The sequence below is a fragment of the Lagopus leucura genome, unplaced genomic scaffold, assembly GCF_019238085.1.
Source record: "Lagopus leucura isolate 7727_CA_CO unplaced genomic scaffold, USGS_WTPT01 Super-Scaffold_100027, whole genome shotgun sequence".
In the NCBI taxonomy this organism is placed as follows: domain Eukaryota; kingdom Metazoa; phylum Chordata; class Aves; order Galliformes; family Phasianidae; genus Lagopus; species Lagopus leucura.
The window spans coordinates 6,691,677-6,711,111 of record NW_024962278.1 but is presented as its reverse complement, the minus strand read 5'-3'; the positions used below and the strand labels follow the sequence as shown (position 1 = coordinate 6,711,111).

General features: G+C 43.9%; 1 protein-coding gene across 1 annotated transcript in view; it reads right to left on the bottom strand.

Annotated features, from left to right (window-relative positions):
* UBTD2 (ubiquitin domain containing 2) overlaps positions 1–19,435 on the bottom strand; it is a 48,809-nt gene that overhangs the window by 6,043 nt on the left and 23,331 nt on the right. The window lies entirely within an intron of this gene.

The window sequence follows — 19,435 nt, the reverse complement described above, 5'->3', positions numbered from 1 at the left end:
TGAGGTCTTAAAGGATCAGCCTTAAGTTCCCATTAGGAACTGCTTCACCTTGTCTCCACATGGAAACTTGGGGTTGAATTGAAGCAGTCCCCCAAATGCACCCAACCCTTCAGACAGAGCTGATAAACTTCAGGAGCAGCAAGAAGAATGAGATGGAGCCATACCCTACATGAGCCATGTAGAAGGGCGCTTCACTGGCAGCACAGCCTGGTATTTAGGGGCATGCAAACTTCCAGAAAATACTACTGGGATGAATTACATGATCCCAAACATGAGTTATGAAAAGACAAAATGGTGAAGCCTGGAGGCAAAAGACCACTATGGAAAAAAAAAAAAAAAAAAAAAAGACTTTGTAACTTCTCAAACATGCAGAAATAGCTGAAATGGTTTCATATAGGCTCCATGTTTTAGTGCTCACTGCCAGAGAAAACAAACACAGGCACCCAAGCCGGACAACTCTGCATTTCCAAATGGAGCAGGGTGTCATTGCTGGAGCAGTGACATGTGGCACACAAGGAACCAGAGCAGATTTAAAGCAGTCCCACATCCCTGTAGTGTCAAGAGTCATTTCCATCTCCTCAGACTCCTGAGAGGTTCCCCAGGATAACCTGGCTGTAGCTATAAAAGACAGCTATGCTGCCTTGCATACAGCACATCCTTCCCTACTGGTCATAGCACACACGCTAAACAGCTCGAGAACCTACAACTCTTGCAGAACTAATAACCGCAAGCGGATAAATGTTAAATGCAGTATGAAACACACCCTGTGCAAAGGCATTTCAAGAGCTACCTTGGAAAAACAGCAGCACGTTTTTCTAACATCCTACGATTGCAGTGTCAGAAGCCAAGAAACGAGCCCTGCTACGCACAGCACACGTCACCGCCTGCAGCGAGCCAGGGAAGCGAGATGCCAAGGGAACTGCATCCCCACCACAACAGAAATCCCTTCTCCGTGGCGTTAAAAATAAAACAGATATTCCCACTCCAAGGAAATGCCTCTCCAGTGCCTTGGGTTTACCTGCTCCATCGAATTTCCACATTTTTGCCCCTAGAGGGGGCACATTCACTTGCAACATTATCCATCCTTTTGTAGTTGGAGCCTTTGAAGGGAAGCCCTGAGCTACAGAATAGTTACAGAAATGCTTTGACTCCGCACTCCTGCACACAACAAACACCCAACTGCTCCTTGTTAGAAATGATGGCTGCTTTTTTTTTTTTTTTTCTGGCTGGAGGCTTCTTCATGTTGACAGTGGGTTCCCTTAAACTTTGCTGTTTGATCAGCAAAATGAGCGCGCTCTAACATTTAACTTGGGGATATGCTGGGACTCTCATGCTGGGTATGTGCTGTCATTTAGACAGATGGGCCCCCCGCTTTTTTTTTTGTTGACGAAAACACACAGAGGAAACGTTTGGCTAAAGCATCAGCCACTTCTGGGGACTTTCTGTTTGTACCAGTAGCTGCAAGACTGCCGTGCTGTGGTATTTATTGAGAAAACAAAGCAAAAAGAAAAGGAAATTCAGAGAAACATGGCACTCAGTGCAGTCTTGTATCATTTATGAATCTCCGAGCAAACCAGCTTGATCAAAACTGTATTGGCTCCAGAGCTTTCAGGATGCTTTGTGTGTGATTTATGTAGTGAGTCCTGAAGTCCTCAGCCTTCAGCTTTAAAATGTTCCTTTCATTCTGTACACCTCATCAATTTCGTAAATGGCGCAGCGCTAAATTCTGGATCGCGGCTCACAGAAACAAGCAGACAGTTTGCTGCTGAAAGAAAAAAAGAGAAAGAGCCAAACCCCAACAGTTTTTATATTTAGCTACTGCAGCTAAAATTGTATCGTTCTTTAAAAGCCATGCATTTCAACAGGAGTGTCCCTGTTTTAGAGAAGTATATCCAAGAGCTGATTTCAAACACAATGGGATAAGCTTGCTGTGGAATTTAGTCACCGTTTATATCCCTGCCCAGCTGAACTAACATCAAGGTCAAAGCATATGCTATAAACATTCGATTGCTTAATCATCATCAGATAAGTCATATTATAAAAAATCCTATTAAAGAGCAGCCAGCTTGGAGGTGTGGGCGTGTGTTTTTAGGTTTGTTTTTCTTGTTCTTCAAGACACCATAGAGGAAACCTCTTGCAATAAAAACTGCACAGCCCTACCACAGAAGCATAGCCTCATAGAATGGGTTGGGTCGGAAGGGACCTCGGAGATCACCCAGCTTCAATCCCTGCTGTGGGCCAGCTGCCCCCCACCAGCTCATGCACAGCCTTGGTTGGGGCTATCCCAGGCTTACCACCAGCCTACGACAAATTGCTAATGTCACAGGCTACCACAAACCTGGCCAAACACACATCCTTTCTTTCTTGTCGGTAAAAATACTCCAGACTCTTGAGCCATATCACGTTCAAAACATGCAGCAGGATGTGGACACATGGATTAAGGCACAGAATCAGTCCACTGCAAGCAGAGCCTTCATTTTATGGCTGTGCACCTACGTCAGTCCCACCTGCAGGAGCCGAGTGGGACAAGCACAGCTCCGCGGTTGTGAGGCTTTTGGCAGTGACTTTTGGAGAGGGTCAGGCTCCACTGACAACCCTTAAAATGTTGTAAATGGCTCCAAGGCAGAGTGCAAAGAAGCGTCACGGTGGTTGGAGTCCAAAAGCTAAGAGAAGACTGAATGCATTTACCAGAAGGCACGGTGAGTTTGGAGCTATTTTAAGCAATGCTTGCAAATGCAAATTGTCAGAGAGGGGATGAGAAGGCGAGTGTGCTGCCCGCAGAGTGCTCCCATTGCTGCAGCCAGGCAGAGCTCCCACCCAGACCATGCAGTGAGCCCTGCACGGAGCACAGCAAGCAAACACCTGAGCTGCAGCCCCCCAGTACTGCCACTGTTGCAAGTCAGAAACGTTCTGAGCCCTCCTGCATAACGCACCAGCTTGGGCTACTGAAGTTGTTCAGCACAAAGGGACACAGAAAAGAATGTTGAGTTCTCATGAGAACACAGAGAGAATGCAAAAGAATATGTATTTTTTAAGGTTTCCCTGTTACCCAGGCAACAAGGGCCCCCAGCAGCCAGTTACAGCGCAGGAAGGATGCAGCTCCCTCAGGAGGAAGAGAAGTGATCGCTGCTCATGTGAAGGATCACCGTGTTCCAGAAGGGTTTTACAGCAACAGCCAGGAGAGGACAGAGCAAGCGTATTGACACTGTAAATACTCAAGGAATACTCAAATATCTGAACAGCTCTCCAGATGCTAGCACGACTTCAATAAACTTCTGCACAGAGTACCCAGACAGCAATATGAAGAACTGCTTTTGAGCAAAGCCATTGATAAAAAGTAGCAAAAAATGCACTAAAACCATAAGCCTCTCCAATGATAGAAACACAGTGAAGTATATATATATTTTTAATTTATTTTTATATTTGTATTTCAAAGTAATATAAACTTGGAGACTGGGGAACTCTGGAAAGAATCACAAGACAGCGGTTCTTGTTGGTTGCCACCCAGGTAGGAGACAGCCTGATAGTTTTGGGCAGAAAAGTGAGCAAATGTGATCCTCCAGCACATGGAACTGGAACATTCCTAAACAAATTGCTTTGCAGGCTGTAAAAGGTTGCTTTCCTGAGATGATCAGTACGTGGATGTTTTTCTGGAAAAGGACAGGCTGGGACACTGCTCCATCCCCAAGCAGCTCAGAACTTGGACACACATCCACACACCAGCACTTTAACAGACCCACACAGCACAAATCCAAACTTTTTCAAGTGTTACTGAAATTAGCTGACATGATCACATTCATTCAGAAACGTGGAAAGCCTTAATGCATTTTGATGCCACTGCTTAAAAGCTACGTACTATTCTCCCCTCAGAAAAAAGCTGAATTTCCTGTCTTGTGTTCCTAAAGGATCTTTCATTTCTCTAAGATCTTAAGCACTTTGAGGAGTGTTGCTCAGAAATGCCCCAACCCTAAAAACTGAGCAGATTTTTCCTCTTCACCTTCCTCAGCCAGACTTGCTGCAGGGAAGAGGAATTAAACCAACACAAAACAAAATCTAGCACTGCAATGAGACTACCTATTTAAGGAGCTTCAGTGTCTGTGTATAACACATTTGCCCAAGGAACAGCTGGTTCATTTGTTTTTCTTACTGAAAAACTCCATTCCAAAACCAAGCTGAGCTTGAATTGCTCAATAAATTGGCAAGAGCAGAGTTCTCACCTGTATTCTACTGGTTGTATCCAATTATAGATCACAAATGCATGAAAACTCGTTACAAGCATCAGAAAACAAGTGGGTTCTATTCTGGATGCTACAGTACAATTCTTGGAGAGTGATGATTAAGCCAGGCAAAGAAGCTGAGCTTTCTCTTCACCTTCATTAGCAGCTGATTCCAGGTCATGGCTGGGAAACACAGAATCTTACAAGGAAAAAAAAGTGTACTGCTGTCAACAGCATGCATGAGTGGTGACTGCTCAGTAAGAGAACAGGGTCGAGACAAACAAGTGCAAACATGCAGAGCTCTGTTCTAGCTCACCTACAACCACTGCAAACTGAACGGAGTTAATAAGAAAAAAAAGCAAAATTCCACAGGAAAGCCCATGTAACTTAACAACCATGGGCAGCTGACAACAGATTGGTGCTGCAGTTACTAACGGCAGCTTTTCCATTTCCTGGAGGGCATTGTGTGGGAGCTCTGTGGAAGCTGTGCCTTGCATCATGTATGGAGAACAATAAACCTGCACTCATCATTAACGGTGCAGATGAAGCGTTTCATAACAAGGCACACAGACAAGTGCCCTCCCTGGTCTCTTCCTACCATGCTTCCACAGGCTATGCAAACTTCAGCTACCCTAAGGCTACCATACAAAACCGTGCTCCACACTCCCTGCAAAGGGACAGCACGAGCACTCACCCACACAGCTCTGCTCTCCTCTTCAGCCTCTTTTATTCCAAAGAACTTCACCACCTTAAAGAATGGGTTTTGTAGATAGTAATTGATAAGAGCTAATAAATATTGTTTCAAGTTCAGTGGAAAAGAGCTGCTCCATTAGGGGACCATCATCGGTCTGGCTCAGCTCTGCAGCACTGCTGCTCCCAGAGCCAGGAGATTGCCACAGGCAGCATGAATGGCACTTGGGACAGCACAGCAAGGGGAAAGAGGAGGACGTGGGCATTCTGCTACTGCCTTTGTAACATCTCTTCCCATTCCTCGGCAGGAGGATTAGCTCGTGGCTGCTCTGTGCCCATACCCACACTTGGATGTTCTCCAGAAAGGAGAGCTCACCTAGGCTCCGAGATCACTGAAAATACTGTGCATGCAGCCAGCTGAGGAGCTTGGCAAAGCAAACACCTGCACGTGCCTGCAGCACAGCACTGCACTGGACAGCCTCTTGAGGCCCCTTCTTATCAAATGATGCTAATGAACAGCAAATCTCCACCTGAGCATCCAGCCAGGAAAGGGGTGAGTGTTGAAGGCAGGGATTGGAACCGAGCTGGAGATCTCATCAGGGAACCACTCCGACTCTGCAAGTTGGCACACAGGAGAAAACCCAAACCACGATCACCACATCAGCAGCACCAGGTACCTGCAGGAACAAGAGGGCAGCAGCACCGCAAAGTGCAGCGCTTGTGCCCTGCAATGGTATTTTGTGAATGCTGCTCTGCCAAAGGAACTGAGAGGCAATGGGATGAGATTTGTGCTGGAAAAGAGGGATGTGCCATCATTACCCAATCTGAGGTACACCCCATGCATGCATTGCAAATCAAAGCCAACTTGTCTGCATGTCATTGCTACCCGCATTTGTCAAAAACCTTTTTGTACTGGGCTGTATTTTTGAGGGGGAGGGAGTGGGAAAGGAAGGTGCAGTGGTGTTTCTTTTGAAATTCATTAGCATTGATTAACTGGGCTGAAGGTGAAAGATAATTAACACTGCCTTCTGAAATACAGAAATCAGATAAGCAATCCACTTTTCTTCAGTCAGCCATCGGGAGCACAACTTGGAGCACCTCCTGCCAGGTCCTGCCCTGAGAACCATCAGGGGGCTCAAACCCCAGCCACAGGCTAAGACACCTCGATGACACTCAGCAGCACCAAGCCACTCGACTGTATTTCACCCTGAGTGGGGCACACACACACCAGCTACTGCAAACTCTACACAACACAGACTGAGCTGATCCCATATGGGTTGTTTTTGACAATTCTAACAATCAGACAGCATCATTTCAGCTCAAATCTTAATGGGTAGACAGGGCAGCAACTGCATCTGGCCTGCAACTGACACTAGAGGAGGATGCAGGGTGCTGCATGCGCTGTCTGCAGTGAACTTCCAGAATCTCACACTCACCTATGCTACTAACTAAACAATGCAAAAAGACTGCGACCATTAACCACAGCCATGGCATCAGAGGCTGGTGAACCAGTCACCTGGTTACAGCATCATTTACAGTAAGTTTCCATTTCCCTTTCTGTGCAGATTTTTGCTGTGATAAGAACTCTAGAACAGGTTCACCAGTGAGTTATTTCTTTATCCAAACGAGGCTGGATAGCGAAAGTCAATTATGCATTACTGCTCAGTAGCTGTCATATTAACAATACCATATGTTCTGCCACTTCTCTAGCACTCCCTAAAACTTGGATCTAATATTGCAAGAAGGTAACAGCTTCCACGAAATATTATATCAGGGTTCAAAGATGACAAGTCTTTTTTACTAATGAAGTATTCATGCACTGTCCTGCTTTGCATTTCATTAAAATGGATGTCTGTCTAGACAGGCTTCTTGGATAACCAGATTTTTATTTTTTGGTAAAAGAGCTCCTTTGTATACCCTCTTCATTTGCATTTGCTGTTCTCCATTACCCACTTTCTTTAAAGGGGGGTGAAGTGGTGCTAGGGTAAAAGTATCCCAATCACATCCCCTTGCAGACAGCTAAGCAGGCAATGGGAGCAGGTTACTGTTCAGTGTGAAGATGCACAGAAGCAGTCCTCAGTCACAAAAGTTGTCACTGCCTTTACAACCACTGAATTTCTAAGTACTCTGCCAGCAGGGAACACTTAGCACTCACCAGACAAAATCCTATAACTAAAGCAGTTAAAATAGAATACTAGATGGGAGGTTATTAACAGCATGTTATACAACTGCTGGAGGTTTTTCTTGCCAACAGGGTCTTACACCAAGTTCTTGCTCTGCTCTCCTGATACAGACTTGTGTAAGTCTCCTTCCGACGCAGAACTCATGGATGTTTGACCACGATGCAGCACAAAGGTCACCACAAAGCACAGCGTAGCAACCGCTGGGGTAAAACCCCGCTTTGTTTTTCACAAACAGAAGATGCCATTCAGACTGGAGAAATTGTGTTGAGCTTAAACTGAATCCCTATATTTACAAAAGGACTCCATCATCCTATGAACTGCAGTGTGTTCTGTGGGCCCTGCTTTAGGTGCGCTGAGAAAAAAAAAGCCTTTGTCCATTACAACAGGACACTGCACAGTAACGATACACCAAACACACAGCTATTCAGCCTCGCTTTCCTACCATGACAAACACTTTGCTATTTCCAGTTACTCCTGGAAGACAAGATAACTGCTGTCTATCCACATTTCACTGTAAAAGGATTTTCCTTTAGCTGAGATCAGCAGGACACTGTCGATCAATACTACTGACTACTTCAGCATCCAACAACTATGCGAGAGCTGGCTGCGCTCCCTTGCAAGCAATACATAAAGGCAAGACAACTTTACCTTTGCTTGGGATTGATCTCATTAGGTATGATCCACGTGCCTCTTTCTGCTGGTTCGACTCTGGACTCGCTCACATCCCCACCCCAAGATGCAGCATGTCCTTTTGCTTATCAGGCAGAGGAAGCGCAGGCTGGCCAGGGAAAGAAGTACTGCTGTACACAGGCAGCTTCAACCAACAACTGGTGACTGCTGTAACTCGAGCCATCCCATCCCTGCATGACCAGGGTCAGTGTGCTTAACCTTGAGCAATCCCCTGCCAGCCACAATGCCCTCTCTGGGCAGCAAAATGACATTTGAGACTTGGTTTAGTCTGAGCTAGAAGTGAATATGGATGGAAATTTGGCTCAAGACAGTACTTATTATAGCCTGAGGTAACATAGCAATGGAGACAACCCTACAGACTAACAAAAAAAGTGAATGTAGGCTTTTATGGAGTGCATTGAAATCCCACATCTGTTTGCAATGAGAGAGGAATACACAGAAAATTTCTTCTTTCTAAGACTAAACAACACTACCCCCCATCTGCATGTAGCAGGGGATGGAATGAAAGCACAGAATAACCTAGTCAAGTTTGCCCTGGAATATTCTTTTCTCACTGCTCCCAAGCTTGCTCATATCCCTGAGTCAACATTCAAAGCCAAGTTAATAAGCACAGGAGTCATTCATTTGCATGCACAGCCTCCAAGGATAACCAGGAAAAATGTTAAAGGCTCCAGAGAGGTCAAACACACTGACACAACCCCACATTAGTATCTACATCCTAAAAAAAGACTAAGGCTACAACAAAGGACTGCTTAAAAAGGGCAAGGGGATGATTAAACAAGGTTACTGGAGAGATTTGAGGCAAGTCTGCTGAACAGTTTATTTTATCTAATATCCTCTTCACCTCTCAGGTGTTCACCACTGTTCCTTTAGAATTATTTTTATTAAAATAAAGGAAAAAAGAGAAGTATTGATTGAGAATAAATGTAGAAGATTGAACGTTAAAGCTGTATCACCCGCTCATTGAAACACTGCAATGACCTGAAATTGCCACCTCAAGGAATTTATTGAAAGAGGATTCAGATGATTCCAAGTGTTAGAACATCTCCTTTTGGCACACTTACAGGCTTGTGAGCGCTGTACTGCTGTGTGACACACCAAGGAGCACCTCGCTCAGTCCTCACTTGGCCTCAGAAAGTTGCAATATGAGGCGACTTCTCCAGCTATGTGGAGCATAACTGCCTTGTGAGAAAAGGTACCACTGTTGTCCTACTCAGATACCTGAAGCCAAAATAGAGAATGACGACAAACTTCCTGACCACTGCCCACTGGAAATCATAGAAGAGAAGCAGGGTGCACCCACAGGGACACCTCATTTATCCACCTGAGCTTCCAAGGAGACAGTGTGCTCCAGGTGTACAAACCTGGGGACAAAATGCTCTGTGTCAAGCACAGAAATGAGCAATGCCACCTCTCCTATCGTAGTCTACTATCTCCTACAGTAGATCACCTATTTGGAGAGATGGCAGCATCTCTCACTGGCTTACACTGAAATTTTCTATGACAGACACATTTTAAACTCTTCGTATTTCTTTTTCTCATTTTGGTAGCAGACAGCAAGGCACATTAAGCTGATACCTGGTTTCCCAGCTGCAAGCACCCAGGGATGGAGTAAATGTCCAACGTGGAGTATCTCATAAACTACTCATCACGTCCTCGCCGCTGTCAGAGACCAAAGGAACATTATTCACTCCAGGCAAACATGAACTGCTGTCTGCATGATCTGCACCACTGTATCAGTGAGCAGTCTGCAGCTTCTTCTGAGAAGAATTTGAGATATTTTTTCATCACGAGGCCAATTTTATTTTGAGTGTTTTATGGCTGTAACATACGGTCCGTCTTGTCTGCTTTTTGTTTTTCCTTTAAAGGGGTTTGCTGTACTTTCCTGATCACTTATTAACGGTAAAAAGAAACAAACAAGCTGCAATTTTGAAAATAGTGTTGTACAGTCATCCTCAGCACAGCAGAAAAGGCAAACTAAAACCAAAGACAGGAAACAGACGGGCATCTGCTACCAGGGGAAGAGACTTGAGAAGAGTCCAAGCAATTATGTTGATGAAACTTCTCAAAATACCTTTCAGAGAACAAGAGCATAAGTTAAAAATACTTAAAGAAAACAACTGTAGGATGTAGCTGTAAGTGGGTTTCTATTTGAAGGGCTGATCGTTTCTAACCTGCACTTAGATTTATAAATATTTCAGTCACTCACAACTGCTTCACATCCTGATGATTTGCTTCAGTATTCCGTGTGAGGAAAACATGGAAATCCAGCACCCCTCAGACAGGATGTTGGCAGCTATTTTAAAAGCGTTAATCATGGCAGTCATGGCAGAAAGCATCACCTTAGCTGTAACTCAGGGCTCAAGGGGCTTTTGAGAAAATATCCCGTTTCAAGGTTAGGAGTTGTGTGAAGTACCCAAACCAACAGGCACCTCAGTGACACGTCCCTCACTGGCACCAACACACCTCATCAGAAGCAGCAATGAGAGATCTCTACTGAAAACACAAGTGATGAGAAAGCTGCTGCAGGCGCATCGCCGTGCCAAGTGCTCGCTATAAGGGGGTAAGGGAATGAAAGCCACCCCTAGCAGAGATCTGGGTACCGACCCAGCTTGTCAGCTTGAAGCAATGGGAAAATATCATTCTACACATCAGTCTGGAACACTGAAGGTGGGAAAACAAAATCAAAATAAAAGAAGGGGTGACCATTAAAATAAAAACGGTAATGATGTGCTAACCCAATTCAAATGATTATCTTTAATTGCCTCATTGAATAGCTACTGTCATTTCCTCTCATTCTTTTCTCAAAAGTCTCTGTGCTCAATTTTCCACTACATACTATGAAAGGTGGTTGCAGTACAGAGAAAAGCAAACTGGCCAAATGTTAACCTAGCTGTTATTTTTTTACTTCAGATGGAAAGAAACACCAACTCTTTGGAGCACCATGTGCTAGGCACTCTAAATCCAGTCTTCTCAGAAGAATTAACTAAATACAAAAGAACATATCGGCACTTTTCTTGAAGAGCTCTCTTTTACAACAGGTATTTCTCTAATGAACAAGCCTATGCAAACAGGTGGCTCTGACCTGGTCAGAAGCTGCTCAGGGACAGCCTGGCAATAAAAGATGACCAAAACATCTCGTCCTCTCCCCTCCGATCACACCACTGGGGCACACCATCCTCTCAGGACACAATGGATACATCTCTGTGCTGTTTGGAAACCTGGCATCACACCCAGCTGGGAGGGAATGGAAATGAATAATCCATTTAGCAGTGCTGTTAAGAATCGCTTCGGGACAAGGGTTCCTCTGCAGTGCACTGCACTTTAAATAAGTGCTGGTTTATATTCTTGTTTTTCTAAAATATTCACAAGCTGCTGGCTGTAATGGTAAAGGCCCTTCACAAATGATCCCTTCAACAACCACCTCTGAGGCTGTGGATTTACGGATCCCTGTTTAAGCAGCAAAACTGTCCTAGCAGCTGCCTGCCTCCCACCACTCTCCACTGAGTTGCTATAGGTGCTCACAGCTACATTAAAGACTGGACTGCTGATGGATAGCAAAGTCAACCCGCAATTGTGACAAAGGACATTTTAAACCTAGAGAAGTTCTCTGACCCTGCTGTGGCCCCTCAAACAGATGTACTGTAGGAATGAGGAGGTCACACAGAGGAGTGCAAGCAACCTGCTTAGCCTTGATCTGCTGCTTAAAGCTGTCAGGATCCTCAGCCATGGTCAGTTTTGGGAAGCCAACGCTTCCACTTCACCCTTACTCTCTTGAATTAAGAATGTTTCTCCTGCCTCCTGTACCTAAAGAAAATTGTGAATATACACTCACACTGTACTACAGTAAACGGTTCTCAGCTCTTGCCCTGCTAAGATACACAACCCTCTGCTCCAAAGTATGAAAAGCTCTCAAGATGAGGACATGGCAAACCAACAGCCCCATCCTGCTGTACAGAACTGACGCTCTGCTTCCTTACATCCCTGTTCCTGACTCAAGTACAATCTGAGAAGTACATAAAATGAAAAAAAAAAAGGTACCAGCAGCTAGCTTTACTATTTAGGAAAGCAATCGTTTATATCACCTCACGTAAAATCAAGGCATTCTCTTCCTCAGTGTGTGTGTCTCATAGCCACCTTAACACCCTGCTTGTGCGGGTCCTTCTGGAGCAAAACCTGGAGCAAACACCAGAGAAAACGGAACTGAAGAGTAGAAACAATTGGCTGGGAGATCCCAAGTCAACACAGGATTGTGTTATTCGCGTTAACTCCCTGCCCCTCTCTGCTAGAAGGCTTTCAAAAGGGAAATGGGTAAAGTACTCAAGAGCTTAAGAATTCAGAGCTCCACTTAAACATAGAAATCAAATCAAAAATTTCTCCAAAGCTTTCAACTACCAGCTCTGAGGAAATTACTTGGAAGTGTTTCTGCGGTGCTGTGGTCTATAAATGAATGCTGCACACTTGCCCTTTTTCAGTGTGAAGGTAAACGAATGCATTGCTTTGCGCACCCAGGAACTGAAATAATGTGCTGCATTTTTAGTTTGAAGGAACTGTTCTCACTCATATTTGTAAATCCAGTATCACCTCCTTGAAGTTCTAGCTTAAAAAAAGAAAAAACAAAAGAAGCTGTAGCTGCTTGTCATGCAATGCAGTCGTGTGATGAAGCTTGTGGACTTCTAAACCAAACAGCTACAAAATGGCTGAAGAGAACGCGAAGCAAGGCCTTTAGAAATGGCATCTCAGTTTGCATCTATATTTAATTCCTTTTCAAAGGACAACAGAAGGTGATAACACTGGTAGAATTACTTATTTGTCTTTTTAAATTTCACTTGGATCCAGGGCAAAAATTAAGCAGTTCTCTTCCTTTTACCAGACAACTCTCTAGACATAAGTCTCTGGCCAGCCATAAACGATGACAATGACAGAGCAAAGGGACCTTCCTGACACAAACCCAACGTCTATAAGGCCTCTGCTCATGCAATAGGGCTGCAGCACAGGCACGGCTCATCCTCTCTTTCCCAACACCACTCGTGCAGGTGCCTTCCTGGTACAAGGTGCTTCCCAAGTGGAAGAAGCCATCCCACCAGCTGGATGGGCTCAGCCTGCAGCAAAGGGAATGCTAGGAAGTGTGGAACCTAAGATTAGACAGCTACAGCCATGGTAAATAAATTAATGATGGTAATAAGTTAACAGACATCACAAAAACCTGATCAAGTGTTCTAGATCCACAGAAAACACAGTTCACCATTATTTTCACATTTGCATGTAGACAATGTAATATATAAAGAAAAAACTTCTCCTTAATGACAAAGGTCTCTTCAGACAAATAAGGTATGAAAAAGCAAATAAGGTACTCAACTGGCCAGCAAAAGCTAAGCAATGGATACAGCCGTTCAGAGAAGCAGCTTAAATTTAAAATACTGTGCAACTGTGAAATATACCATATAGATTTTTGCAACTGTAGCCTGATCAATGCAATAGTTAAGATGTCAAACGTAGCTACTGCACACAAAAGAGGGCAAAAATTGAGTTCCACTTTTGAAAGTACTTACTTTAAATGAGACATAGTTGGTGTTACAGATCTACTATACAATTTTGCTGTGGATATTCTGGAATTTTTATACAAATCTAAAGACCGGCTTCTGAGCACCTACTGACCGCCTCCCACTGCTTCCTCTCCCACCTCTGTCTGGCAGCTCACTTTTTGTGACTGCTGGTTGGGAGCCTGGAACACAGCACAGGAGATGGACACGCAGGGCCCTTTGCAGGAAGCTGTCTTACAACAGCATCACACCCCTGCATCCCTGCACAGCACCTGGGCCTTAGCAAAGGCTGGCTGTGTGGTAGGAGTCCTAACACTCACAAAGGAGTAAAAAGTTTGGCAGATATCCCCAGTGAGTAGGGAAAACAGCATAGCAGATGTATTTTCTAGAAAGCAATGTACAAGCTGTACAGCAGAACAAAATTCATATCTATCATTTGAATTGGAGATGATGCTTCAACACCACTTAGGAAAAAAGTCTGTTTTCTCTCTGTATGGCATGAAGAAGCCTTCTTCTGATATAGGATTTGGCTTCAATACAAAGAAGATTTTGTCTGTGATATGTAATTCCTTTTATTAAATTAATAGTAAGCACCACAGGCAGTAAGTGCTGACACAGCCCTGAAAGCTCTTAGGTACTACCTAATCTCCACCAGCACAGAGAGCTGACTGGTTTCTCTTCAATAAAAGCATTTCTAAAAACCCTTCGATTCTTCTGGTTTACTCCCAGACCAGTAAGGAAGGTGCAATACCCACCTCAGCAGGCAACAGAAGCTCTCCCAGTGATTGACTTATGTAGCATAACAACCTCCTCAGGACCTTCAGCATGAGTGCAATCAGCACTAAAAGCAGCACTGACACTCTGCCAAACACACGCAGACCACAGGCTGCTCTCCCACTTGCCCAATATGATATACAGTTTGATCACATTCAGCCATTACCCCTCTTTTCCCCTTCACCTTGTGCTCTCAAAGTCTCATCCAACAGCGTGGATCCAACAAGCCTTCATTTACAAACAGAAATGGAGCAGTTTTCAACATCTGTATAAAATAAAGCTAGTGAGTGCTGCCATAGTTCTGGCTATGTATGTCAAGCAAACAAAAATCAGTGAGGAGCACATGCATCCTGATGGTGTGCTGAGCCATGGCCCCCTGTGACCACCTCCTGATATGCTGTACTGAACTGCATTAAGTCACGATGACGCGGACAGGAAACCACACAACGTGTCCTTTCAGACCACGAAAGCCTTGGACATGTGAGTGCACACAGATGGGAGGCACTGTGCAGAGAGGTGCAGAACTTTAGGCCCAGACATCACCTGAAGGCGAAGAAAGCGCTCTGCTCACTGCTGGAACATCTCAGTGATCTCACCAACTTTTCCCCAGTACTTAAGGTAAATGCATCCCCACTTCTCATGATGTCAAGTGTTAGACACTGTAAATATGACAGTTCAGCTTACACACACACAGCAGCACTGCTCACTGAGCAAGCACACTGCGAGCTGCAGCAGCTGCACTTGAAGGCACAGAGAAGCTGACTGCTCCTGAGCACAAAGCCACCAGGCTTTACAGAGGGGACCTTCATCATTCAAACAGTATTAAACAAGCTAATTTCAATGCTCTGGTTACTATGCTACAGTAGATTAAGTGTCCATCCTGGAATGTAAAAACTCCACTTAACCCCAGACAGATTCCCATTAAAATTAACTACTTTCAGGATAAGTTCAGCTCAACTCTAATGTTTGGTGCAGACCCTAATAAAATACTATACTTTCTAACATTTCTTTTTTGATAGCTGAGAAGTATGTAAAAGCATTCATTAAACTTAAATGGGTTCATTAATAAAATATTGAGGATGTGCTACTTTAAGACATCAGAAAAACGTATAAATTGGAGAGAATGCTATTTCTATTTTTAAATACATCCCACAGAGGCACCCAAGATAGATGAGAAGCGCTAAGCCCATCCCACAAGCTTATTTATTTATTTAATACTGAGGTGCTATTTTTAACTGCAGAAGACAGCAGAAGGCATCCGTTAGAAAAATGACATTGGTTTGGATTTTTCCTCACCCAGGTGACAAAATGCCAAACGCAATGTTAAAAGATGCATTTCCTCCTCACTTCCCACCAGGTTGTTGGGATGAAAGGGCAGCTTCCCTCCTACAGCTAGCATCTCTAGCTGCTGACCACCACCACTCCTTGCTCCAAGCCCCTCTTCGCACTCCTCCAAAGGCATCATTCTGGGAGTGGCACACAGCGTGTCAGGGCACACAGCGTGTCAGCACACGGGGAGCGGCAAACGCAGAGCTATGGCTTTGCTGCTCTGTTGTGGTGGTACTTTTTTAACCCTCAGCTGTACAAAGAAAATAAAAGAGAGGAAATGCCATAGGCTCACATCAACATACTGCATCGTTCTATTTTTTTCCCACCAAATAAATCTGTCTTAGAAGGTGCCTGTAACATACTTTCCCTTAGGAATCCACACTCTTTGGTGAGCTATGAAATCAAAGAAAGAATGTCTCATCCCCATCTGTCAAAAAAGCCCCACCACAAATACAGATTTTCATGCACTGAATTACCAGAACTACACTGTTAAACTCAGAAAAAATAGTCTTGATGTGATTCCCTCACTTCATCTTCCTAAATGCTTGCTTTCCTCTAGGAAATACAATGTATTTATGCACAGTCTAGGCAGCCCATTTCCTATTTTCCTCTCACGTGAAGAAGCAAAAGCTAAGCTGCAGGGAGGTACGCTGGCACTCCTGGTCAGATCCTATCAGGGTTTGTGGTGGAGAAGACAAAACAGGTGGGAATGTATACATCTTCTCTCAGGAAGCTCTGCAGGCACTCAGTTTGCATCCTAACTTTGAATAAGTGACAGCCTGAACTGGCAGTGCCTTTGCTACATGGACAAGTAAGCAGTCATGGGTGCAAAGTTGGATGTGAGAGGTGACATGGGTGACACTGCCATGCTGCAGTGTCAGTGCAGAGAGAGGGAACCCCACGGAGAGAGCTACTGGCACTGGGAACAGCTCTGTGTCACATCTGTGAGCACACATCTAAATTGTGGTCAGTGGCACAAGGCATGCACAGAATTCAGTATTTAATGCACTCGCAGCAGCCAGGTTCTTCATCAGCTTTAACAACTCCCTTCTTCTTAAATTTTGCACAAATTGAGTTCTTGTAAATTAAAATGGGGAGAATTTTGGTGTCACTTGGAACATGGGAAGTTTGTTTGTTCTACCTACTTGGAGACAAGCTCAGCTGACAACAGGAGCCCTGCAGATGGAAGGCTTTCATTCATCATCTGTTCATGCATGACACCAACAATGCCTGCTGACTAAGAAGCACTTGAGTTCCTACACAAAGTTGCTTCCTCTGTAGTGGAAAGGTCACACAACAGAGAATATGCAAGCAGCTGATGCATGAGACAAGTGTCACAAGCAAAGTAACTCAATACTGAGGGTACAAAATCACTGTGCCGCACTCAAGATTTTGGATAAATACTCGGAATGTTTTCTGTGTTTGAAACCTGACCAAAGGCCAGGTCTGCCTAGGCAACAGATGCTCTAATACAAGCTTGATTCCTGGCTTATTTCTGAAATACTCAGAATATTCTGCATGTGGGCCTCGGAAAGCAGACTCAGTCTGTCAGTAGTAGGCAGTATCCTGAGCGCATCATCTGTTGCAGAGCCAGAACTTCAGGGTGCACACACCTCTTCCCCCTCAAGTATTACACTCAGTGACAGTGAAAGGGCTCATTTCCCAAGGCAAAGCACTCATCCTAAACCCCTCAGACTGCCTAAAGAAGAGAACAAGAGCTATCTGCCTAGTTTCAGACTTCTGCTTGCAACCAGAAAGCGCTGGGACTTAACGCCTGAAACTGACTGGGTTCAGCAAGCAGTTATTCAAGAAATTAAGTTATTCAAAATTTGGTAGTGTCAGAACTGCACACAATACAACCTCTCTCCTTGGAGAAGGACACAACAAGCAACACCATCTCAGAATCCAGACACTCTGCTCCCAGCAGAGCTGAACTGCTGAAACTTTCCCATTTGAATAAAATCCTCCTCTGCAATTACAAGCTGTTGTGTCACTCTGACGAGTGGAAGCAGAGACCCAACGTGTCAAGCAGCTTCTCTGCATGACTGGATGCCATGAATTTAACATTTCCCCTGGAAGTGCTGTTCACATGTACACTTGTGCAACATTTAAACTGAACACATATTCTAATGCTGTCAAAATAGCTCATTATCAGGGTCTTGTCAAATTCCAGAGCTGCATCACACAAATAATACCCTCTCTCCACAAAAGCACGCTCTGTGATTCAGATTATCATTTTCTAAAACAATTATGTTTCTGTCAGTCTGGCATACAGTCATAACCAGCATCAGACTCTCTCTGCAGAGCAAGCATTCACAGAGAGACTGTTCCTCACACTAAGCTACATTTCAACCTGGAGAACAGCTCATATTCGCAGAAGGAAACCACTGTGGAAGGTAATCTATATTTTGTAACATTTTTCTTTTAGCAAGTAAGCAAGACAACACAGTGGCTGTTTTATGCCTCACAAATCTTCAGTTTCTGAGGCATTATTCCCATGTATTTGAATGGCAACTTAGAATTATTGCCATCTTCACTCACTCACTTTGCCAGACCCCTCTCACCCACACAGCTCCCACTAGTTCATAAGTTGCCTCAACACCCAGGACAGTTTCTTCCAGGACATTTTCAACAGCACAGATGTTTTGGAAGGACAAAAATTCAATAATGCCATCTATTCAGAAGAAGAACATTTTGTTTCTTGGACGTAATAAAGGTAATATGTTATTTAAAATACAGTATTGACAAATAAAATCAAGCAGCCTGAAAGGTAATAGTTGGTATGACAAACAGTTGCAGAAAGGTCTTCTGACATCAGTTCCACTTTAGAGAAAGGAGTTTATCTCTAGAAAATCACACTAGCTTGTAAAGAAGGGATTTACCTTTCTCTCTCCAATTGATTAGGACTAATAATTGACATAACTGTAGCAGGTTTGTATAAGAAGTAAGATTACCTCAGCATTGGCAGGTTCTGAAAATAATCGACAAATTCCTCTTTAAATCTGCTTCAGAAATCATTTCCATACGTGTAACTGCCCTTGAAGCTATCAATCAAGCCAGCAAAACACAAACCTCCTTGAAAACAAACAATGTTCTAGAGGACTACAATGCACTGCGCATGAATTATGGAAAAGACAGGTCATATTGCAGCCCTGAAACTTTCCGACCTCTCAGCTAAGTTACAGACTGAGTGCTGAACAGGAGTGGGAAAATCATCCCAAGGCACAGCAACTTGCAATGTTTCATGCTTCTATATGGAAAAAAGACAGCCAGACCACTAAACCCACCCTTTCCGAAGGAAAAGCAAGATAAACAGTGACTGAAGGAAACTGAGATCCTGAACACAGCCAATAAAAGGATAAAAAAAAAAAAAAAGTAGCTATATGAGTAGTGAATGTCATGAAGATTAATTAGCACAGACAGTATAAAATCTTCTAAATTATCTTTTTCCTCTTCCCAGGAGACCCAAGACCACATAAATACAGTGTTGTTTATAAAGCATTCAGTTCCATGTGTCTGTGGCAACAGCTCATTTTTTGGTATAACCCTCGTTATTCCTTCTCCCCCCCCCCAGTTTTCTCTCTTCCATATTTGTATTTGGCATAAAGGGAACTGATTCTATTCAGAGAGGCATAGTGAATAAGAACAGAACCTGAAAAAAACAGAATTTGGAACAACGTTGTGAAAGGGAAAGCAACTAAAATGCTGAGTGCTTACAGTGCATCTTGCACAAAAGCTTACAGCAGATCACCAGCACCAAGAGTTTGGTTTTTCATACTCTCAAGAAAAGAAACTTTAAGAGCAAATTTAAGTGCCACAGACTCCCATAGGATCAAGAAAAAAGCTACTGCCTTGCAGAGGTTGACTGGAAAAACTGATTTTTTGAACATCCAAGCCTTCTACAGGATGAGGGAAAGATAAAACTGTTAATCACAGAGATCAGACACTTAACCTGCCCTTTATAAAACGTAACAGATCAAACATTCACACTTAAATAACTGCAGAAAGG